Raw genomic sequence first — 26,180 nt, 5'->3', positions numbered from 1 at the left:
ATGGAAGACCGCTTTTAACACCCATGATGGACATTACGAGTACCTCGTCATGCCTTTCAGACTCAGCAATGCTCCAGCGGTATTCCAACACTTTGTGAATGAAATCTTCAGAGACATTCTCTACCGACATGTTGTGGTCTATCTCGATGATATCCTTATCTTTGCGAATGATTTGGAGGAACATCGGTTCTGGGTGAAAGAGGTTTTGTCCCTTCTTCGTACCAATCACCTGTATTGCAAAATGGAAAAATGCGTCTTTGAAGTAAAATCCATCCCATTCCTGGGGTATATTGTGTCCGGTTCGGGTCTGGAGATGGATCCCGAGAAGTTTCAAGCTATTCAAGATTGGCCAATTCCTGTAACCCTCAAAGGCATCCAGAGATTTTTAGGTTTCGCCAACTATTACAGGAAATTTATTATCGATTTCTCCACTATTGCAGCACCAATTACTGCGCTTACAAAGAAAGGTGCTAACCCCTCCAAGTGGTCAGAAGAAGCCGTTCAAGCCTTCCATCAGTTGAAACAGAGGTTCGTCTCTGCTCCAGTATTAAAACAGCCAGATACTAGCTCACCCTTTACCCTGGAGGTGGATGCCTCTTCTGTCGGAGTGGGCGCAGTCTTGTCTCAAAGAGCCAATGATGGTCATCTACATCCCTGTGTTTTTTTCTCTCGGAAGTTCTCTCCGGCCGAGCGTAACTATGCCATTGGTAATCAAGAACTTTTGGCTATCAAACTTGCGCTGGAAGAGTGAAGATATTTGCTAGAAGGCGCTTCTCATACCATCACCCTTCTGACGGATGACAATCTTTTGTATTTAAAAAACGCTCAATGTCTCAACCCTCGTCAAGCCAGGTGGGCACTCTTTTTCTCTAGATTTGACTTCAAACTACAGTTTTGTCCTGGGTCACAGAATCGTAAGGCTGGTGCCCTTTCCCGCTCTTGGGAGCAAGAAAATGAGTCTGAGTCTACTGACAAGCATTATATTATTGATCCAGTGGCGTTCTCTGCAATGAGGATGGACTCGATGCCCCCATCGGGAAAAAGCTTCGTAAAGCCGGCTCTCAGAAGGAAGCTCTTGCATTGGGCACACTCCTCTTGCTTCGCCGGACATGCAGGCATTCAGAAGACCTTAGAATTTGTTTCCAGATCATACTGGTGGCCGACCCTGAAGAAGGACATTACTGAGTTTGTTGCGTCATGCCCAAAATGTGCTCAACACAAAGTGCCTCGCCAGTCACCCGTTGGACAACTGGTCCCGTTATCTGTTCCTCATCATCCGTGGACTCATTTATCTATGGATTTCGTCACGGATCTCCCTATGTGTAATAAATTCAACACCATCTGGGTGGTAGTTGACCGGTTCACCAAGATGGCTCACTTCATTCCTCTCACCGGTCTTCCGTCAGCTTCCAAGTTGGCACAAGTCTTCATTCAAGAGATCTTCAGATTACACGGTCTTCCTGAGGAGATAATTTCCGATAGAGGTGTTCAGTTTGTGGCCAAGTTCTGGCGAAGTCTTTGCCAGGCTTTCCAAGTCAAGTTGAAATTCTCTACAGACTATCACCCTCAAACCAATGGGCAAACTGAGAGGGTGAATCAGGACTTGGAGGCCTTCCTCCATATCTATGTATCCTCTTCCCAAGATGATTGGGTTCAACTCCTCACATGGGCTGAATTTTGCCACAACAACCAGTACCATTCTTCGTCTTCCTCCACGCCATTCTTCAACTATGGGTTTCACCCAAAAGTTCCAGAGTTCCAACCGCTTCCAACAACATCGGTGCCTGCAGCTGATATTACGCTTCGGCAGTTTTCAAATAACTGGAAGAACGTTCGAGCAGCTCTTTTGAAAGCATCCTCCAGGTACAAGAGATTTGCGGATAAGAAGCGTAGGGCAATTCCTGCCCTTAAAGTTGGTGATCGTGTTTGGCTATCTACAAAGAATCTAAGATTGAGGTTTCCAAGCATGAAGTTTGCCCCCCATTATATCGGACCTTTCCTGATTGAACAAGTCATCAATCCAGTGGCTTACAAGCTCCAGCTACCTCCATTTCTGAAAGTTCCTGACATTCCATGTTTCACTCCTGAAACCAGTGATTCTGAATCGCTTTCATTCAGCGCTTCCCTCTGCTCCCAAAGTCCAGACTCAACGTGGTGTTGAGTATGTGGTCGCCAAGATCCTGGATTCACACCTCAAATATGGTCATCTTCAATATCTGATTGATTGAAAGGGCTATGGTCCTGAGGAACGATCCTGGACGAATGCATCAGATGTCCATGCTCCTAAATTGGTCTGGATTTCCATGCCAGATATCCTCGGAAACCTAAGAAGTGTCCTGGGGCCACTCCTAAAGGGGGGGGGAGGGTGGAGTGCTGTCACGATCCGGGTAACTGGATGCCATTTTCTACCAGTTAGGTGTCTCCTGAGATTGGCTCAGCGTGCCAGGGCCGGATCATAACTATGTTTTGTTTCACATTCCATCTGGTGTTACCTGCAGCGCTGGCTCAGCTGCCTTCTCAATGTTTACACTTAGCTTTGGTTTGGCGCTCTCAGCCCCGCCGCGGCCGTCACCACCGTGCCCCTGATCTTGCCGCATGGAAGCGGAGTGTGGTGTCCTCTGTGTGCAGCGGCCGTGGCCGCCATCCCTGTGGCTGCTGTGCATGAGTGGGAGAGCGTGGAGTCTTCTGCTGCTGCTGCGGTCTCTGCCGCCATTACTGTTTGGCACATGGTTCTTTTCCCCTTCAAACTCTGTCATGGGCGCAGCCATGTTGGATATAATCACATGTTGCTCTTTCCACCAATCTGCTGTGCTGCTGGAGCCTGGGGTAATTGTCAACAAATGCCTGCTTCCCAGCAGGTATAAATATCCTGTCCCAGCACCCAGGAAATTGTCAGTGCTTCAATTGTCTTCCCAGTGATTCCAGTCTTCAGCTTCACTAGAGACTCTCCTGTGTTCACATACTGCAGTGCAGCCTGATCCTCCAGTGGTTACACTCTGCGGTACAGCCTGACTCTCCTGTGATTACACTCTGTGGTGTAGCCGGACTCTCCTGTGATTATACTCTGCGGTGCAGCCTGTCTCTCCTGTGATTACACTCTGTGGTGCAGCCTGACTCTCTTGCTATTGCACCCTGCATTGGCAGAGTGTATACCTTGGCTTCCAGCAGCTCTTCTCCAGCAGTACGTTGCTCTCACTGTCTTCAAGAATTCATTATTAACATCAAGTGCTATCTCTGCAATCCCTAGCATCACTTAAATGCTTTATCTACGATCCCTAGCATCATAAAGCACTTTAAGCCAACCCCTAATTACTGGTCTCAAACCAGTAGGAACTCAGAGACTCTCTTTGATGGTTATTGTTTTGTTGCACCTTCTATGACTTTTATTATTTAATAAAAACCTTAAAGTCACCTCCAGTTGTCGTGGTCACGCCTTCGTTCATTGGTACTGCAGTTCCTGCGCATGTCAAGGAGTCCCATCTCACCTCCTAGGTTCAGGTACCCGTAAGTCCCTACAACTGAGGCTTCCCATTACCAACACCAGCCCTCAGATGTGACAATGCCCTACAGTAAAGCTTCTAATTACTTTTAAATTACCTGCTCGTTACCAAGGGACTCACGTGCTGGTTGCCAGGGGTTTCATGATCTGGGATCCATGCTGGTTTCCAGGGGTTTCATGCTCTTGGATGGGTGTCATGATCATTGCCAGGGCTGTGTAATGCCAGTTGCCAGGGATGTGCAAATTATAAAGCCCTGGCAACTGGTATTATACAGCCCTGGCAACTGACATTACACAGTGTAATGTCAGTTGCCATGGCTGTGTAATGCTAGTTGCCATGGCTGTGTAATGCTAGTTGCCAGGGCTGTGTAGTGCTCTTTGTACAGTAATGGGTGTTTACAACTACCGCCAGCTTATCCCTCCTCCTCCGGCCGCCCGCCCGCCCATTGCTCAGTCTGTCCTGAGTCCTGTTGCTCCCCCTCCTCCCCGTCATTAGTACTCCGCTCTGGGGCTGCGTTTCACGTAAAAACGCGTTTGTATCATGACGTCACAACGCAAACGTGTCTTTACGTGAAACTCTGCCCCCCGAGCGGAATAGTAATGACGGGAAGGAGGGGCAGCACCAGGAGCCACCAAAAGATCCACGGCGGGCACCCCGTACGACGGCCTGCCTCGCCTGCCGCAAGAAACAACGGCTCTGGTGGGGCGGCACTGTTATATAATGCAGGCAACCATGCCTTATAATAGTTATTATTACACCCAAATACATTAGTGTTTACTGCATTATATAGGAGTTCCTCTCCTCCCCCCCTTACTGAGTGTAGAAGCCTAGTAGGTTCCCTCATCCCTTATTATACCCATTAGTCTGTGTGACTGTATTGATTATATATCAGTGCCCAATACACGGTAGTACTTAAAATAGAGTATTATAGCACATTTTATATATATATATATATATATATATATATATATATATATAAAACCAGTCAATGTGTGCCTCTCCCCCAGCCATGATTGTAGCAGGCAGATGTTAGACACTGTATTTAAAGTAACACTGTCGACCGCCCCCATCCCCCACCTGTATGGAATTTGAAGTAGGTGGATGTTATACAAAATGTTTAAAAATACTGTAATAAAGTACACTGGAACATGTGTGCCATAACTGGTCACACGCACAGTACTGCAGGACTGGAGACACAGACATGCACTGGAGGCCAGCATCCAAAAGCTGTGTAATCATTGACAGCCTGCTGGGAGTATTCCACCAGCCCAGCTTTTAGACAATTTAGGTGAAGCTCGTGGTCCACCAGAAATGCCCTTTATACAGCCTTGTTGGCGGGCCCCCTGGGATTAGCAGGGCCCCCTGAGATCAATAAGGTCCTAAGCAGGCGCTTTGGTTGCCTTGTGGTAAATCCTCCTCTGGATGATGTGGGTATAACGATTAACCCATGGTATAGAACTCTTAAGGCTAGTGCGCACTTTATTAGAGAAAAAAGTTTGTTCACGTGGGGTGTTTTTTTACTTTGTTTTGGTGACCTTTAAGTCATTAATGCTATAACCCTGTTGAACAACTTTAATAACCATTTGGTCTAGACTCAAGAGCCTGATCTGTTTGGGTGACTACACTCATTATATTGTGGCAGGAAAGGTACTTTGCCACCTGTAAGCTACACACAGGGTCCTGGGGGTGGATGGGAAGTGTGGATGGACCGGGTTCCCATCCATTTGGCCCAGACCGGGTGCTATAGGCTTCTTAGCCCAAGAAGCTGCTTCATCAGCCAGCACCTGGGTGCTGGGTTTAAAGCAGAGTCTCTCCCATGAGTCAGGGCTCCTGAAGGCAGTCAGTTGTCCAGGTGATAGGCCTGCTAGGGACAGTGGGATCCGGAAGACTGGGACACTAGTGTCAGGATGCTGGGACCTGAAGGGTTCCTTAATTAGTAAGAGAGAGTGAGGCAGGGCCTAACCTCACTGGTAGTTTATACTAAAGACAGTGATCTTTGTTTTATGTATATCTTTGTTTTGACTACCTGAATAAAAGGTATTTGTTGTTTTTGCACAAGCCTGGAGTCGGTCGTTGGTGGATTTTTGTAGCAGAGCACATTCTAGCAAGTCTCCTGTTACAATATGTTTTGACCCTAAACATCTGTGAGTAAGGGAGGCTACCACGTAATGCCAAGGGATGAAAGCTGTCATGTTTAAATATGGTATTTCTGTCTGTTTCTTTTATAAAGAGTGAGGTCAGTATACGATCCTTCTGTATATTGACATCTAGAAAGTGTATTTCCGACACGCTAATTGTGTACGTGAGTTTCACTACACTAGTATGTATATAGATATAGAATGTAGAGATAGATAGATAGATAGATAGATAGATAGATAGATAGATAGATGTGTGTGTGTGTATTGCATGTATATGTGTGGTGTGTGTAGCCAATTAACCTAGTAAGATATAGGTAGATGTGTCTCCGTGGTGCATGTGTGTGTACCGGTATATATACCGGTATATATTTGTGTGGTGTATGTATATCTGTGTGTGTGTGTGTGTGTGTGTGTGTGTGTATAACAGCTCTGCACTTACCCCTTGCGGTGGCGCCGTCTCCTCATATGATGTCATCTGTTGATGGGCGGGGCCATCACAAGCCACTGGGGAGCCCTGCTCCAGCTCTGATTGTGTCTGTCCTGTGGTCAGTAGTTATTATGTAGTTAATGTTACCTGTTTTATGGACCACCATAGCTTCTAACTCCATCTTTCTTTTCCTCTTGCATTTTTTCTTGACTCTGCGACTGAAAAAGCAATTAGTCAAATCCTAAAACAATAGGCATTTTCTCACAAAGTCACAATCCTAAAACAATAGGCATTTTCTCACAAAGTCACAAATAACTTCTAAATAGCAACAGGATTTCCTCCCATAGGCTCAATTACTATTACATGGGAGGTGTTATATCATAGAAAAATTGCATTGGTGTAAGCTATCTATATTATAGAATGGAAAAGTTTTGCCTTACATATGTTGTTTTTAAAACAAATTAATTTTATTGATATTAATACAGTAAAGAGAAACACCAAACACTCAATGAAACCCAAAAACTCATCATAAACAACACATGGGGGTGTATTCATGAAGCTGAAACACTAGTGGCCCAGTGTGACTATCTGTGGATCAGTGTAAAATGCCGGCGGGCGGGCTCCTGGCTGTCATGATCCCGACAGCGGGATCCCGTCTTCCAGAATGCCAGCAGCGAGGCGAGCATTAGAAAGCCCCTGGCGGGCACAGTGGCTCGCTGTGCTCGCCACAGGTTCTATTCAGAGGGAGAATAGACTGCGGCGTCAGTATTCCAGCGGTGGCATTTCACCGATAGTTTGGATTCTGGCATCGGCACTGTGACTGCCGGGATACCGACTAGTGGTATTTTAACTGCTTCCCGCCATCTGGTTTGTATTCCCACTGAAAGGAGTTGTGGAATACTAAGAGAAATCCATTTAGATCCATCCTCCAATTTCTGGTCTGCTCTGCTGCCCATGCAAACCTTTGCGCTGCTACTTATTAGTGGCTAAAGTGGTAGTATAAGAACTTGAGGGAAATTTGCTTTTCAGAGAGGCCATCCTACAATCGGGGTCATACTGAAATGCTCCACAGTACTTTGGTATTCACGTGGATCTCTAATTAGCCTATAGGGCTGAATAATAAATAGCCCCATAGTATACCCTCTACAGAGGAAATATAGAAAAATGTAAGTAGTGTTAACCCTTCCATGCATAGAAGCTGCTACAGTGATCAGCTGTTTTTAAGTCATTATCTCCTATATAAACGCTCTTTTGACATCACTAGAGCATTGTGTCCTCTTCTTTGGATCTCAAAATAAAATGGCTGAGAAAAGTTCAGCAGCACCGAGCACTTCAGGGATATTTGTTAAATAGAGATTTATGATAAGAACTTACCGTTGTTAAATCTCTTTCTGCGAGGTACACTGGGCTCCACAGGGAATGACATTGGAGTGTAGAGTAGGATCTTGATCCGAGGCACCAACAGGCTCAAAGCTTTTTCCTTCTTCCTAAGATGCATAGCGCCGCCTCCTCTATAACCCCGCCTCCATGCACAGGAGCTCAGTTTATGTTAACCAGTCCAATGCAGTAGCAGGCAAAAGAGACAACTGTTAGTAGCCACATACACCACACTCTCACGACAGGAGAAGTGTCAACGGCTAATGCCATACCAACCCAAGGAAGCTAAGTGCGTCAGGGTGGGTGCCCTGTGGAGCCAAGTGTACCTCGCAGAAAGAGATTTAACAACGGTAAGTTCTTACCATAAATCTTGTTTTCTGCTGCAGGGTACACTAGGCTCCACAGGGAATGACAGTGGGGATGTCCTAAAGCAGTTCCTTATGAGAGGGGATGCACTGTAGCGGGCACAAGAACCCGGCGTCCAAAGGAAGCATCCTGGGAGGTGGAAGTATCGAAGGCATAGAACCTTATGAACGTGTTCACTGAGGACCACGTAGCCGCCTTGCACAATTTCTCAAGGGTCGCACCACGGCGGCCTGCCCAAGAAGATCCAACCGACCGAGTAGAATGGGCCTTGATGGTAGCAGGAGCTGGAAGGCCAGCCTGTACATAAGCATGTGCAATCACCATTCTAATCCATCTGGCCAGGGTCTGCTTGTGAGCAGGCCAGCCATGTTTGTGAAAACCAAACAGAACAAAGAGAGAATCCGACCTCCTAATGGAGGCAGTTCTCTCCACATCCAAAGACCGTTCTTTGGAAGACAAATCAGGAGAGGCAAAGGCCGGAACCACGATCTTCTGATTAAGGTGGAAAGTAGACACCACCTTAGGTAAATACCTGGGACGTGTTCTAAGAACCGCCCGATAACAGTGAAAAATCAGATATGGTGACCTACAAGACAAGGCACCAAAATCCGACACCTGTCTAGCAGAGGCAATAGTCAGCTGAAACAATACCTTAAGATTCAAGAGGCTCAAACGGAGACCCTTGCAACACCTCCAGAACCACGACAAGTCCCAAGGAGCCACTGGCGGGACATAAGGAGGTTGAATCCATAACTCACCCTGAGTGTACATATGCACATCAGGTAAGGTCGCAATTTTTCTCTAAAACCAAACCAACAAAGCAGAAATATGAACCTTGACGGAGGCCAGACGAAGGCCCAAGTCAGGCCTTGTTGTAGAAAGGCCAAAAGTTTGTCCGTACTAAACTTTTAAGCGTCATGATTGTTAGATGCGCACCAAGCAAAGTAAGAATTCCAGACCCTATGATAAATCCGAGCAGAAGCCGGTTTCCGGGCCTTCAACGTGCTTTGAATGACCGCCTCAGAAAATCCTTTGGTCCTTAAGACGGAAGCTTCAAGAGCCACGCCGTAAAAGCCAATTGGGCTAAATCCGGATATACACAGGGGCCCTAAACGAGATCTGGGCGCTGCGGAAGTAGAAGGGGACGCTCTATCGAGAGACCCTGAATGTCTGAGAACCAATGCCGTCTGGGCCACGCTGGAGCGATCAGAAGTAGGATTCCTTCTTCTCGGGAACACGTATGGCAGCCGAAAGTTCCATGGAATTGCCAGTGCGTCCATGAACGCTGCTTGAGGATCTCTTGTCCTTGCTCCGAAGACCAGAACATTGTGATTGTGTCGAGATGTCATCAGGTCCACATCTGGAAGGCCCCACTTGTTCACGAGGAGTTGAAACACTTCTGGATGGAGGCTCCACTCTCCGGCGTGTACGTCCTGGCGACTGAGAAAGTCCGCTTCCCAGTTTACGGCCCACGGAATAAACACTGCCGATATGGCTGGCAGATGGCGTTCCGCCCACTGAAGAATCCGTGATACTTCCCTCATTGCCATGCGGCTTCGAGTGCACCTTGATGATTGATGTACGCCACCGTGGTGGCGTTGTCCGACTGTACTTAAACAGGTCTGTTCTGTATTAAATGCTGGGCCAAGATCAATGAGTTGAACACCGCCCGCAATTCCAGAATGTTTATCAGGAGAGACACCTCCTTGGTCCACCGACCCTGAAGGGAGTGTTGCTCCAACACCATGCCCCAACCCCTCAGACTGGCGCCCGTCGTCAGAAGGACCCAGCTGGAGATACAGAAGGGACGACCCCTGCTCAATCGTTGGTCCTGAAGCCACCAGCTCAGTAACAGACGGACCTCCGGAGACAATGAGATAATTTGAGACCTGATCTGGTAAGGCAGGCTGTCCCACTTGGCAAGAATCAGCCTTTGGAGAGGGCGGGAATGGAATTGAGCGTACTCCACCATGTCGAAAGTCAACACCATGAGACCTAGCACTTGCATTGCCGAATGTATCGACATTTGCGGACGAGATAGGAAGCATCGAATCCTGTCCTGAAGCTTCAGGACTTTCTCCTGAGACAAGAACAACCGCAGGTGCACCATGCTTGCAGAAACTGGATAGGCAGATCCAGATGGCGTAGGAGAATCTCTGGGGAATTTGCCAGGATCAACAAGTCGTCCAAGTATGGTAGGATCCTGACCCCTTGACGGCGGAGTACAGTCATCATTACCACCATGACCTTGGTGAAGACTCGCGGAGCCATGGTCAAACCAAAAGGTAACGCCCGAAATTGGGAATGGAGGTTGCCAACCGCAAACCTCAGGTACTGCTGATGCAACACTGCAATGGGAATATGCAGGTAAGCATCCTGTATGTCCAGTGAGACAATATAGTCCCCAGGCTCCAAGGCCAGAACAATAGAGCAAAGAGTTTCCATATGAAACTTGGAGACCTTCACAAATTTGTTCAAGGACTTGAGGTTAGAAACATAGAAACATAGAATTTGACGGCAGATAAGAACCACTTGGCCCATCTAGTTTGCCCCTTTTTTTTATCCTTTAGGTAATCTCAACCCTTTTTGAACCTTAATTCTTTGTAAGGATATTCATATGCCTATCCCAAGCATGTTTAAATTGCTCTACAGTCTTAGCCTCTACCACCTCTGATGGGAGACTATTCCACTTATCCACTACCCTTTCTGTGAAGTAATTTTTACTTAAATTTCCCCTGTACCTCCCCCCCTCCAGTTTCAGTGTATGTCCTCGAGTTCTAATATTTCTCTTCCTTTGAAGAATGTTTCCCTCCTGAACTTTGTTAAGACCCTTGATATATTTGAAAGTTTCTATCATGTCCCCCCTTTCCCTTCTCTCCTCCAAACTATACATGTTAAGATCTTTTAGCCTTTCCGGGTACGTTTTGTGATGTAGGCCATGCACCATTTTAGTTGCCCTTCTTTGTACACTCTCTAATGTATTTATATCCTTCTGGAGATATGGTCTCCAGAACTGGACACAGTATTCCAGATGGGGCTGCACCAATGACCTATACAGTGGCATTATCACTTCTTTTTTCCTACTACTGATTCCTCTCCCTATGCAACCAAGCATCTAACTTGCCTTTCTCATTGCTTTGTTGCATTGCTTTCCTGCCTTTAAGTGACTTGAAATAGTGACTCCTAAATCCCTTTCCTCCTCAGTAGTTTCCATTATAGTACCCTTGATACTATATTTAGCCTTTGGGTTTTTGAGACCCAAGTGCATGATTTTGCATTTTTTAGCATTAAACTGTAGTTGACACGTTCTTGACCGTTTCTCAAGCCTACCTAGGTCATCAATCATTTGTTTTACCCCTCCCAGTGTGTCTACCCTGTTGCATATCTTTGTATCATCTGCAAAAAGGCATACCTTCCCTTCAATACCATCTGCAATGTCACCAACAAAGATATTAAAGAGAACTGGACCAAGTACAGATCCCTGGGGTACTCCCCACTGGTAACATTTCCCTCCATAGATTGCACTCCATTAACTACAACTGTCTGTTTCCTATCCTGCAACCAGGTTCTTATCCATTTAACTGTTTTATAATCCACCCCCATGCTTTCAAGTTTATTTAGCAGTCTGTGATGTGGGACAGTGTCAAATGCCTTACTAAAGTCTAGATATGCTACATCTACAGCTCCCCCTTGATCTATTAGATTGAGAATGGGCCGGGAAGACCCATTCGGTTTCGTGACTAGGAACAGCGGTGAATAGTACCCCTTGCCTCTCTGAGCCAGAGGCACCTGTACTACCACTCCTGTGTCCAGGAGGGACTGTACCACCGAATTTAGAGTCTTTGCCTTCACCTGATCCGAAGGGATGTCTGTCAGGCAAAATCGATAAAGGGGACGATTCTTCAACCATTCCTGGGTAAACCCTAGAAGTCGGCTCCCTACTCTGGGATCCCCCAGAGGGAGGCCCGCCCCATCATGCAGCAGGCTTGTCAGTTTTGGAAGCAGGCTGACAGGCAACCCAGGCCTGTTTAGGTTTGGGCTTATTGGGTTTGGAAGTGCACCCCCATTTGCTACAGTTCCACTGGGGGGTAAGGAACCCCCACAACCTGAAACCTCAACTGCTATGTTATCCTCAAATGTGTCTGCAGCTTCAACACCACGCAATGTGGGATCAGCCCCAGCTCCGTTGCCCGTTGTAGCTGACATAATCAAAAGCTCAATGCAAGGCAACATAGTACAATATCAGCAGCACAATACCTGACAAGAACCCCCTGTGTAGTGTATCAGCACAAACAGGTCATTCAAGAGGTATATGGTGACTAAAAATCACAGAGAAAAATACACACTGAGTAAGTATATCCTGTGAACTGCCTATATTATGATAAACCTGACACACTTAGCCCCCTCAGGTTAAAGAATATATAGATAGCAATCTGAGTGAGATACACGAAATGGAGGTCACACAGCAGCTATGTGCACACACACAGAGTCACAGTTTATACAATGCAGAAATTATGACATGCAATAAAACTGCACTGGACTAGCAATACAGAGTAGTACTATGTATAGCTATACACTTAATATATATAACAATGCACAGTAAAAACTGCATGTATATCACAGGGTACTTGTACTAAACAACCCTGACTAAATGCACTTTTTCTTAACTAACACCGTCAGCAGACATGTAGAATACTTAAGTGTCCTGTAAAATGCACAGCGCTGACAGGCAGGTGGCTTTACAGAGGAGGATTGCCCAAACAGTCCCAGGATCAGCTCTGCTTGCTATAATGGTGCCCAAACGCTGACAGGGAGTGAGGGAGAGAAAGATATGCAGCTCCAGGGCGGGTACATTTACTCTAAATGGCGCCCTGGGGCTGGGGCTACAGGTCAAAGCCTTATCCCCCTGCTGGACTTCACCACCGCGTACTGGGGGCTTAATAAAACGGTTTTATGAGAGAAAACCGACCTGTTCCCATTCCCTTGTACTACCACAGTGTCCACGCCAGCGCGCGCTGCCCGCCTCCCACCGGCCGCGCGGGATTACGATTTACAGCGGGTCCCGTCGAGGGGACCCCTTACCTCCTCCCTGAGTGTGGCCACACGATCCGGAAGAACAGCGGTTTTGTGTGTGACTAACTTAGAGGAAAACCAGAGCCTCCGCTGTAGGTACCCGGCAACCAGGGCGCGGGAGTGTACAGCATCGCTGTGGGAGGTGATGGAGCTGCAGCAGGAGATGTCTGTCAGTGTCTCTGCTGCAGCCCTTGAAGTCTTCAATATTCTTTAAAAGCTTCTCTCAGTGCTGCTGGAGCAGCCCCCCTGTTATGTGCCTGCTTACTGCATGGCATCAACTACAAAACTGAGCTCATGTGCACGGAGGCGGGGTTATAGAGGAGGCGGCGCTATGCATCTTGGGAAGAAGGTCAAAGCTTTGAGTCTGTTGGTGCCTCGGATCAAGATCCTACTCTACACCTCAATGTCATTCCCTGTGGAGCCCAGTGTACCCCGCAGCAGAAATATTTTTACCCAAAGATAGCAGAGTGTTTGATGAAACACGCAACTTATATATTTAATAGTTGATGTAAAATCATATGTCCACTTCAGTGGATATCATGCATTACCAAGATCCATACTGTGTGCAAAGCTTACACTGGCATATAGGCCTAACCTAACTATAATAGCCATGTATGCGAGTGTTGACAGCTGACAGCATTATGTGTATCATTATATGTTATCATAACATTTTTAAATTGTAAATGATTTCAAATTATTGTTATCATTAGTAGCAGCTGTGGTAGTAGTGGCAGATGATTTATTTGTATTATTTTTATTTTCTACAGACATCAGGAGCAAAAGAGTTATGTACAGGGTAGTATAACATGCACATGGGGGGAGTGGATCTCAGGGTGCAGTGTGTGGCGATGTACCCACACAGATGCAACTACAGGAGATGGTACATTTGGCAGTGGCAGCACCAGATAGTGGTGGGCCCAGGTGCAACATTATGCATTGGTCCATCATATTCCAAATAGGGACAAAAATGTAGCGTGGTCCTATTGAGAAGGCACACAATAGTAGCCCCAATGCAATTTACACCACACACTAGTGCAACCTTATTCACATTACACCTCACAGTAGAGCCCCTTAATCATATTACTCTACACAGTACTGTCCCTTCTTCACATTACACCTCATAGCAGTGCTCCTCATACACATTACGCCACACAGTACTGTACTGTAGTTAATAACAAGAAAATCATGATTTAATGTATATGGAATTTTCCCACATCTATAATGATATTAGTGATCTATATAGCATATAAAGCATTGCCAACAGTACATGTCTTTATTGTGGTCCATACACATAACTGGCACAATACCTAATACACAAATGGGCGGCATACACTGTAATGGTGAATTATGGCATATGATGGCAGACTGCTCCCCCTACAGTGAGGAGCTGTGGGAGAATGGTGTGGGAGCTAGGCAATAGGCTGGGTGCCCACTGAGGAGGGAGGGTGTTACTACAGCCTACACTGTAACATGCAACAGCTCCCACCTCTGGTGGCCCCAGCTGGACACAGAGCCATCACTACACCAATTCACACATGTGGAGCTGGCGATGCTGCAGTGTGCGGTATTGGTAACAGGATGCTGGGGAGTAGGGGATGCTGCTGCTATGAAAGGTCCAGCTGTGCAGGCTGCTGCCCTAGAATGCGGCCACCCATTGTGACATAGCCCCAACTCCTGCGGTGATCAGCCCAGTGTCACGATCCGGGTATCTGGACGCCATTTCTTACCCATCATATGCCTCCTAAGGCTGGCTCAGCGCTCCAGGACCGGATCCCATCTGTTATCCTGATGTGTACATTCCTGTATCCTCTCCTGTCACTCTGGGACGCTGTCACAGTAAACGCCATATTACACCTGGCATGGCGTCTCCCGCGGCCTCCGCCGCCGTCCCTGAACTTCTGCATGCAGAGTGTCTGAGTGGCGATTACGTCAGCCGCGGCCTCCGCTGTGTCCGCGTGGTTGGATGTGCATCTGTCAGCCTGGCGCCTCCTGTCTCCGGTGGCCGGCGCCGCCATTACTGTTTTCATTACCACATGGATTACAAACCAAACTTCCCTCCAAGTGTCTGCATGGGCGCAGCCATCTTGGATTCTGTCAGCTGATCATTTCCACCAATCTGTTCTCAGTATTGATAATCTGCATAATTGCCTAGCCAATCCCTTCCTTGCTGCAGGTATAAATACACTGTTCCTGAGCAAGGAAGGCGTCAGTGCTTTGGTTGTCAAACCTAGTTCCTGTTTGTCTCTCTCCTGTGATTGTCTTCCAGGTTCCAGCTCCTGTCTCAAGACTTCCACCATAGAGACCCGCACCAGCATTCCACCTGCGGTGTAGCCTGACTCTCCAATCCATTGTGGATTCATCTGTTTCCAGCTACAACATTACCTGCTTCCAGCTCAGCTTCCAGCAGAGTACAGCTTCCCTTAAAGGGCCGGTGTCCTTTCTACACTTTACCACTCTCCACCGGTATTATTATTTCTCCGCTCTCAAGTTCTACATTTCAGTTCATATTTCATCGCTCCCAAGTTCATTTATTATTTAACTGGTTCCAGCCAGTATCCACTCCGTGCTAACAACAGTCTGGTTCCAGCCAGTATCCACAGCAGCTGTTTTATCTTCAGCAACCCAGCTTTTCCTGGAACACCAGCTGGCACAATCCTGGGTTATCTCCATTGCTACAGTCGGGCCTGGTAAGGACTTTCCATCTAGAAGATCATAAGAACTATCTCACACTACCAGTGCCCTGTGGCTCCTGCCATCCTGTAGTACCCAGGAACTGTATTTATTCTTTGCTGACTTTTACGTTTTCTTTTACTGCTGCTGTGTTGCGGAGTTGTCATAATAAACATCATTGACTTTTATCCAAGTTGTCGTGGTCACGCCTTCGGGCAGTTATTATTCATGTTACTTACATGTCCAGGGGTCTGATACAACCTCCCAGGTTCCGGTACATCTCAGCCCCTACAACTGAGGCTGCCTCCCATCAGCTCAGGCCCTCAGTTGTGACACCCAGGGTGGAGAAGCTGCAGATGCGCACAGCCTCTGCAAGAACTGCAGCAGCTCGTAGGGTGGCTGGTCCCAGGGAAGGGACCGGCCTCCATGAAGCCAGAAGAGGGGAGAGACCCACTCTTTAGGTCGGATTACCTCCTTCCATAATGAGTCAGCCATGGACCACATTAATGCGGCGGGCCCTGATGCATTGTATCGGCTTCATCACCACGAGATCCGCCACTGCCTTTGGGTGTTCTTTCACTTTTTTTATGTGACGTGTGGAAATGCATGGCTGCTGTATCTAATGCATGGAATCAATAACAAGGATATTGCTTAAGCAGTGGGAAATCACTGGCCAAAGCTTACGGATGCAAATCCTGCTGACAGGTGCCACAATGCAGCTTGTATACGTAAAACTAACTACATTTCCATGCAGTGTCTTGTGCCTTTGTGTCCAGGGTGCATCGCCAACTTTCATATAAAGCATTAAAATCAGTCAAATTAAGTTTGTGGGAAAAAAGGCCAACTTTCTAGGTTCAAGGAAACTTAAAAGTAAATGAAAATATTTGAGTTATAAATAACGAGGACATTTTTGTGTCTGGATGAATTTATCCATAAATAGGTGTACAAAACGTAAGGTTTGTTTCTGGAGAAAAATACAGTAAGCAACATGATAAGCATAAATTGGAACCAAGGCAGACATTTTTTTTTACAAGAAAAATAATAACAAATTTACAACAAAAAAACTTGTTACGGTTAAAATACTGATCCATGATAATAGAGCCATGTTTTATGTTGCAGATGCATGTTGTCCACTCATGTGGACACATGTTTAATTGCTGTAGTTTTATTGTTAAAAAATAAAAGAAAAACATTTGTGTTTTATAAACCCTGAAGACTAATACATATTTTTTTTTAAATCTTGCATTAGGTTTTCATGAGTCATGCATGAAAGCAGAGCTGGCCCTAACCAATATGATGCCCTAGGCAAGATTTTGGCTGGTGCCCCCTAGCACCACCACTGTTTCCGCCTCTGACCTTGCGCCTCTTTCCCAGCACCATCTCCCCTCACCCATAGCAGTCCTTATTTTGTTGTTTGTACCCCTATATTTTAAATAGGAACAGTTTGCACATTTAGCGCACAGCCCATAAAGGGGTGAGTTTTTGCTGTCAAGGAGCATGGCCACACAATAGTAATTCCAATTCCAATTATGCCACACAGTACTGCAACTTCATTCACATTTGATTATGCGATAGTGTTCATAATTCATATTACATCCCACAGTAGTATCACTTTACCTTATAAACTTTACTTCTCACAGTAGAGTCCCTTATTTACATTACATCACACCCTATTGCTCTTTATTCACATTAGATGACACAGTAGTACCCTTTCTATACGCAAAGCCACACAGTAGAGCACCTTATACACATAATACCACACATTAGTAATGCATTTATACACACAATTCCACACAGTAATGCCCCTTACACATGAGACACATTATTAATGTCCTTATAAACATAATGCACCTTACACATGACAACCTTTATTAATGCCCTTTTACACATAATGTCCTTTACACATAAGCCGCACATTATGAATGCGCTTATACACATAATTACACACAGTGCCCCCTACACATTTGCTGCACATTATTAGTGCCCCTATACACATAATGACACATATACAGTAGTACCATTTTACACATATGCCGCACATTATTAATGCCCTTACACACATAATGACACGCATAGTGCCCCTTATACATGTTGCACATTATTAATGCATTTTTACATGACACACATAATGCTCCTTACACATATTCCGAACACTACTGCACAACCAACCCACTCACATGCACACAGCAATCACACTGCCACTAACACTGTGACCTCTGCCTCTACTTGGATACAGATGTGTCCTCATAAATATTGCCACAATGCTAACATCTTGCACCTTTTTTTAATGAAAATGCATCTTATTTGCATTGCAATGTGGCTAGGATGCACACACAGCTTCTGCTGATTAAAATGATATGCAGCATGCCTATATACCAGGGGTGGGGAACCTTTTTTCTACCAAGGGCCATTTGGATATTTATAAAATCCTTCGGGGGCCATACAAAAATGATCAACTTAAAAATTAGCCTGCCCCCAGTAGATATGACCCCATTAGATATGACCCGTAGAAGCGCCGCTTACACACACACACACACACATTAAAAGAAAGAAAAAACACAATACTCACCAGCCCCGCTCCTGCTTCCGGACCCTTCCCCTCTGCCTGGCCGCCCGCTCCTCAGAACTATGGGAGAGACGTCATGACATCTCTCCCATAGCACCGCACAGGCACACACGCACACTGACGGAAGCCGGAGCTCAGGAGTGAGCTCCTGCCTCCGGCTGCTGCTGAGGGGAAGAAGCCGGGCGCCCACTACTAACAAAATCTCAGTGGGCGCCCAGCATCTCCATCAGTTAGGTGAGCCTGGGAGGGCCGGATCAAGTGGCTTTGCGGGCCTTATACGGCCCGCGAGCCTGAGGTTCCCCACCCCTGCTATATACTGTGTGAGACTGTGGCTGTATTTGCATATGAAATGCTACACACAGAATATAGGCATGCCACATATCATTTTAATCAGCAGAAGCTGCTGATGCCCCTAGGCATATCAAATGCCCTAGGCAATTGCCTAGTTTGCCTATGCCTATGGTCGGCTCTGCATGAAAATGTTAAACAGCAGTGAATGATAAAGTACTAATAAATAAGCAGCACAGTTCACAAATTCTGGCAAGCAAATCCTACGTATCAAGGAGCATAGTATATAGTGAAATAAATGAGACAACTCTGGCACAGACTTACCGTACTCGATGGAACATGCTGACTACACACCGCAGTCTGTCTGACTGGACACTCCGACCCCCGCAAAATCCTGCTCCTCACTACTTCCAAATCTATAGCGGAATCCCAGAGCTGGATTAAAGGGGGTGGGTAACTGGGATCAAGTACCCCCGCCACACGCCACAGATTGGCTCTTTAATTCCAATCCGATCCAATGAATGTGACAGCCAGCACAGAGCAGTGCTGGACTGCTGGCGACTATCCAGCGGAAAGTGAAGTTGCCGCCTGCGGCTCAGTGACTGGCCGGCACTCAGGCTGCAGGGAAGGAGTGGACGGGAGGAAGGGAAGGCAAACCTCTGCATGTGGAGGATGAAGAGATGAGAAGAGAGGAACGTGCAGCCAGTGCAGTGATCTCTGTTCTGAGTCACAGAGTCTGTCACGGTCAAGTATCATAGGGGACCATCAGTGCAAAAAGTATAACAGAAAGGTAATGAACTTTTTTCATTATCAATTACATTTGAATTAATTAATGGCACCCTGCAAACTGGAGACACATCAGAAATATTTGGAAGCTCCAGTCACCACCACAGAGCCAGTCAGGGCATCCTTAAGTGCAGCAGGGCTGACTGGGTGATGTTGCTAGTGACCATATGCCTGATTGTTGTTCCGATTCAGATGGAAACATGAATTTGGGCCGATATTGTGTCAGTGTACTGTAGCCAGCTAAAGGGGTCTATTTAATAAGCCTTGGAGAATGATAAACTGAAAAGATATAATGTACCAGCCAATCAGCTCCTACCTGCCATGTAGTGCAGTTTCTAGCTGCAGGTGAGCCGTGCAATCAACTAATATGTAAAACAGTTCTCACACGCAATGAGTCATCTCACTCAACATGATCATTCAAGTTGTTTTATCAAAATTATTTTTTTATTGAAAATCCGCAATATAACAAGATACATTCAAACAGAAATTATTCTACAAGATATATAGCAAGGTAAAATAAAACAAACAAAAGACAAAAAAAAAAAGAAAAGAAAAGGGGAAAGAAAAAAGGAGGCGGCTAGGATAGAGTAACAATAATGAAGATACTGCCAAAACACAAATAAATAAATATACTGGTAACATACTGCAAACTCTAAGCCAGTGGTCTCCAACCTTAATTGGGGTGTGAGCTACTTTTGGAAAATAAAACCTCTGAAGGTGCTACCCCCTCCCCACAATGCGCGTGCGTTCCTCCGAAAGCGGGTGTGACCTCACAAAAGGGGTGTCAGAGGGTGACAGAGTCTCCAGTCTCCAGCGGCGGTGGGCATTTAAAATATGGTGCCAGTCAAAACTCGCGGTCCAGCAGCCAATAACGTGCCACCACTGCCGGTCCATGAGCTCTGATTGGCTGACGGCTGGCACCATATTAAAAATGAAGGGAGGAGGAGTGCCAGTGACTGCCCAAGCCCGTGCGCTCTACCGAAAATACTACGGCGAGCTACCGGTAGCTCGCGAGCTAAGGGTTGGAGATCACTGCTCTAAGCAAATAAACTGCAGCATGATCTGTAAATGATTTTAGTAATTTATCAGACGAAGATGCCAATGCGTCCCATTATAATGAGATAGATAATATAAATAACTTCATGAACATTTTTATTGCTTGACATAGGGGTGGTACACACGGAGCGATTTTTGCTTAATTCCTATGCCCCACAGCGATAGTGATGCACGACCCCGCGCATCGCTATCGCTGACTCTAGATTGGCATTTACCTGTGGCATCATCAGGGCTTTGTGGACTCGGATTAGGCACTGAAGGGTTGGTTGGGATATTGGAAGTATGTAAGAAATTTGGAGGCTTGATGAGGCTCATTCTCATGAAACATAACTGAGAACCAATAGTGTAAAGGTGAATACACACTGGGTGTTTTTGCCCAGTGTGTATGCTGAGAGATAATATGAAAATCGCTGGGCGGAAAAATCGCACAGTGCATACACACTGAGCGATTTTCACCCGGCCCAGTGTTTTTCACAGGGGGTGAACCACTTTTTACTCGGCCGGTGAAGGCCAGCGATGATGCGGGAGCAGGCACTAGCACTCATCAACCGGCCATACACGCCAAAAATGAGCTACTTTGAACTCAAAATCGCCCAGTGTGTATGCACCTTAAGACTGAAAGTGGTCAGACTGAAAGTAGGAGGCAGTATGTCAAGCCAGGGAGCAATGGCCCTCATTCCGAGTTGTTCGCTCGCAAGCTGCTGAGTAGCTCGAGACTTACTCTTCCAGTGCGATCAGTTCAGTGCTTGTCGTTCCTGGTTTGACGTCACAAACACACCCAGCGTTCGCCCAGACACTCCCCCGTTTCTCCAGCCACTCCCGCGTTTTTCCCAGAAACGGTAGCGTTTTTTCACACACTCCCATAAAACGGCCAGTTTCCGCCCAGAAACACTCACTTCCTGTCAATCACACTCCGATCTCCAGTACGAAGAAAAAACCTCGTAATGCCGTGAGTAAAATACCAATCTTCATAGGAAATTTACTTGGCGCAGTCGCAGTGCAAACACTGCGCATGCGCAATTAGCGGAAAATCGCTGCGATGCGAAAAAAATTACCGAGCGAACAACTCGGAATGACCACCAATGTGCAGATGTCGGAGATCTGCTAGAATGTTCTAGATTTATTCTCATTGCATGATAGTGCACATAGTTGTCGCAGACGTTGTCGCAGACTGTTTCATTTTTATTGTATTTTGGATGCATCAGTGACACATTTTAGATGGAACGACACTGCGGCTACTGAAGTGCGCAGTGGTTCTTTATACTTTTTGTTGTTTTCATATAATTATTCTCATTGTGTACTTTCAAGTGCCCTATATTAACTGCAAAAGATACCACTCCTAGCAGGTGATAGAGGTGAACCCAGGAAAGGGCACCCTTTGCTTAACCAAGTTCAAGCACGCATTCAGTCACTCAGCATCAGGTTCATACACGGCTGCAGCCAGTGACCAGTCAACAAATTAACATTTGTAATAACTAGCCACGTATGTTCAGTGAGGAATAATAGTGCAGAGCTGCTTTATTTCCTGAAAACATTACATTATAAAGAGGTACATATTTGCATACAGTGGCGTAGCTTCCTTACACAAAACATAATCCTATTGGTTAATGATCTCTTTAATTCTATTGGTTAACATACTTTTCTTATCCTATTGGTTAATAAACTGCTATCTTCTTAGCAACGCTATAATTCCAGTTTGTGGTTTCATGTGGGGCAACAGGGATCTTTTGTTAAACTCATAATCTACATATGTCTGGTTCTGCTTCCGTTCCTGTTATACCACAAACTGACAAATGCCTTTGAAGCCTTCACATTTAGCTGCTGACAATATATTTGTGCAAGGAGTTTATCTTAGATAAAGGTCACAGCTTCACAATATGGGTTCAAACAAAGTACAGGTCTACACTCTTTCCTGTGTCAGTTCTAAGCTGAACTACAATTTGAAACAGTTTGTAAGATGTCAATTATAAAATGGAGTCCTATGAACAAATATGGCTTCCATCTTTATCAACTTCCCCTCTTTGATTCTAATTTTATTTTACCCTTCCTTTACCTGGTCATTGATTCTATAGGGACACCTACTTTCACGACTGGTGTACCATAAGGGCACTCCAGGCATGGGCTAGTCCATTCAACATCCCTATGCTCGGGTAGAACCAATGTTCCCTATCCTCTTATTCCTAACCACAAGAGAAAGTTCACAAAAGAGAAGCGGTTTCTCAAGATGAGATTATTATAATTGTTCATAGTCCTTGAAAATGTTAATAACTTCATATTGTGACAGCAATGTTCCTTTAGATCACATCATCATAGCAATAGGGACAGCTTCTGTGTATCTGGTGTGGCAGGCATCACAGTAGAAGAATGTGTAATTGTATATTATAGCTCCTCCAATAAGTTTCATATAAATTGGTTGCAGTTTAGCAGTTTCAGCAATGCCTTAGGTAGAAAAACATTTTAGTGTCAGTATCCACATAATAAGCCTTACCATAAAATATGCAATTAACAGCAAAACAAGTCCCTTAGCAACAATAGATAATATTCTTGAAAAGCAATTGGTTGTATAGTGTTTATAAAACCAAGAAAAGAAAGAATCTGGAAATACACTGGTATAATTATGATTAGTAGCAAACTGATTTTTCAACTGTATTACTTCATTCATCTTTTCATCAATAATATCTTCTGGGTTAGTATCATTAGTTAAATAAGTGCAACATTTAACTACATATACAGTTTGTAACGTGACACAATAGCCTGCAGATACAGTAAACAATTGGTGACAACTGTTTATATTGGTCCTGTTTTACATTTAATGACTAGCATCTTCTATGCCTATTTGTCTTTACCTGGGTAATTGTTGACATCCTATGTGTAGACATTTCAGGTGGAGTAAGGGTAGTTAGTTGTGTATATATATTCCTTTTTGTTCGGTTATTTTTGGCATAGTTACTGATTATTGCACTATCACTTGACTCCTCATATAAGTAAGGATCAATCATTACTGTTTATATAAGAATAACCATGCTAACAAGAAGAACTAAGTAACACATTATACATCCCCCAGACCCTTATATGGCCTGGGGCCTATTAAATTGTATTTGTATATTTTGATTATGTATCGTGATTGGATAATACTTCCTTTGTCACTTTCTTGCAATGAGATGCGTCTATTTACGAGTCTCTTTCACTCAACGTGACTGAAGTGGCGGTAGTCAACAGAACTTAAAACGGTCCTTTGAATCTGGGTTCAAGAGACTTTCTCTTTCTTAGTGATCACCCAATCACCTTGCTTTAGTTCATGTGAGTCTTGGGAACAGTTGGCATCTGGAATAGAATCAAAAACTTTGCCATACAATTTGGTTAGTTGCTGTTGTATATACATTACATAATAAGCTAAGTCACCATGTTCATGTTGCAGTTCCTGTGGAAAATAGCATACTGTCCTAGCAACAATACCAAAATAAGATTTCATATGGTATTAACCCATGCTTTTCACTTGAAGTATTTGTGAGAACAAAGCAATGGGTAAACCTTCTAGCCATGTTTTGCCTGTTTCTGTAACTTATTTTTATAGCTTTAGTTTTAAGGTAATAGTTAAGTTTTCTACATGTTTACTACTCTGCCTATAGGGAGTGTAAAAGGCCTGAGTAACACCTACATTTGACAGAATTTTGCCTAATACTTTTCCTGTAAAATGGGTACCTCTGTTGCTCTCAATAACTTAAGGTACTCCATATTTACATATTACTTTTTGCATTAACTTATTTGCAACTGTTTTTGGCGTTTGCTGCTTTACAAGGCCAAGCTTCAACCCAATTTGAGAATAGGTCTTTGCACACAAGTACATTTTCATACCCAGAACATTTAGGTAACTGGATAAAGTCTATTTGTAATCTCTGAAACGGGTAGCAAGTTTGTGGGGTACTTTTTGCTGGTACCTTTACAACCTTTCCTGGGTTATGTAAAGCACAAGCTACACACCCTGCAACATAAGCCTGTGCTGCTTGTGTGAAACCTGGTGCTACCCAATGCTGGTTCAGAATCCTCACCATTGCATCTCTTGATTGGTGAGTTTTTTTATGCAATATTTGTGCTAAGACTGGGTAAAGTGAGCGTGGTAAACAGATATGGTTTTCCACCATCCATCTGTCACCGTGTATTCGCCCACCTAATTTTTCACAATCCTTTTTCTCCTTGCCTGAGGCCTGTGCTTGTAATTTGCACAATAACTGTAAGTCTAATGACTCTGGTGTGACAGTTAACATCACCTGAGTGTCTGGCAGAGGCTGGACTGCTGCAGCTTTTGCAGCCTGATCAGCTAGAGCGTTTCCTCTGACCTCTGCAGTATCCTCTTTAGTGTGTGCTTTGACCTTTATAACTGCTAATTTCTTTGGCAATTGAAAGGCAGCAAATAATGCCCTAATACAGTCTGCATGTTTTATTGGTTTTCCTGAAGAACCTATAAAATCTCTGCTCTTCCAGATAACTGCATAGTCATGGGCAATACCAAAGCAGTACCTTGAGTCTGTATAAACGTTAACTGTTTGACCTTCAGCATAAATACAGGCTGCTATCAGTGCCCTAAGCTCTGCCTCCTGAGCTGAACTACCTGATGGCAAGGGTTCCTGTGTTAAGATGTCTGTTTCTGTGGTAACTGCAAAACCTGTATGCGGTTCCCCATCCACATAGTACCTGGAGCCATCCACAAATAAATGTAAATCTGCATTTAGTAGAGGATGTTCCTGTATTTCTGGTGTACTTGTGGTTTCAAGATTCATTAACTCTATACAATCATGTTCTTGATCGTGTATAGAAATTGAAAAATTTGATTGGTTTTCTGTGCCTGTCATTTCATCATCACTCGCACCATTCCCCTCTTTTGAAACCAGCGGCAATAATGTAGCTGGGTTCAAAGAAGTACAACATTTGATAGTGACATTGGATGGTGTAAGTAATGCTACTTCATATTTGGTTAGTCTAGCAGCAGATAAATGTTTAGTCTGCGCTTGGTTCAGAATTTCAGTCACTGAGTGAGGCACCTGACAAGTTAAGGGATGACCCAGAACAATATCAGCAGCTTTGTCTAACAGTAACGCTGCTGCTGCTACTGACTTGACACATGTTGGTGCTGCCCGTATGACTGGGTCTAACTGTACTGAGTAATACGCTAGGGGTTGCTGTTTGTCACAATGTACCTGCGTTAATATTCCTTGCGCATGGCCTGAAATTTCACAACAAAACAAATTGAAAGGCCTTGCATAATCAGGAAGTCCCAGTGCTGGTGCAGATATTATGTCTGTTTTTAGCTGACAAAAAGCATTATTATTATTATTATTATTATTATTATTATCCTTTATTTATATGGCGCCACAAGGGTTCCGCAGCGCCCGATTACAGAGTACAAATGCACATAAAAAATAGGAAAACAGTGACTTACAGTTGAATACAATATAGGACAAGTACAGGGCAACTAAGCATAACTACACCAGTAAACATAGAGATAAGTTCCAGGTGGTCAAAAAACTGTGGGATCTGGGCAGTTGAGGATTATTAAAGTAAGAAAAGTATAAGCACAAGAGGGAAGAGGGCCCTACTCGTGAGAGCTTACATTCTAAGGAGAGGGGTAGACAGACAGGGATGACACAGATGGGGTACATAGAGAGCGTGGAACAGAGGGTTATGTTGAGATTTGGCTAGGTTTGGTAAAGAAATGGGTCTTAAGAGCCCGTTTGAAGTTTTGTAGAGAGGTGAAGAGTCTGAGGGGGAGAGGTAAAGAATTCCAGAGAAATGGAGCAGCACGTGAAAAATCTTGGAGATAGGAGTGGGAGGAAGTAATCAGAAGACAGGAGAGACGGCGTGCATTAGCAGAGCGAAGAGGACGGGTGGGAGAGTAAAGGGAGATAAGGTCAGAGATGTAGATGGGAGAGGAGTGG

The sequence above is a fragment of the Pseudophryne corroboree genome, chromosome 3 (assembly GCF_028390025.1).
Source record: "Pseudophryne corroboree isolate aPseCor3 chromosome 3, aPseCor3.hap2, whole genome shotgun sequence".
NCBI classification, from domain to species: Eukaryota; Metazoa; Chordata; class Amphibia; order Anura; family Myobatrachidae; genus Pseudophryne; species Pseudophryne corroboree.
This window is presented reverse-complemented; position numbering follows the sequence as displayed.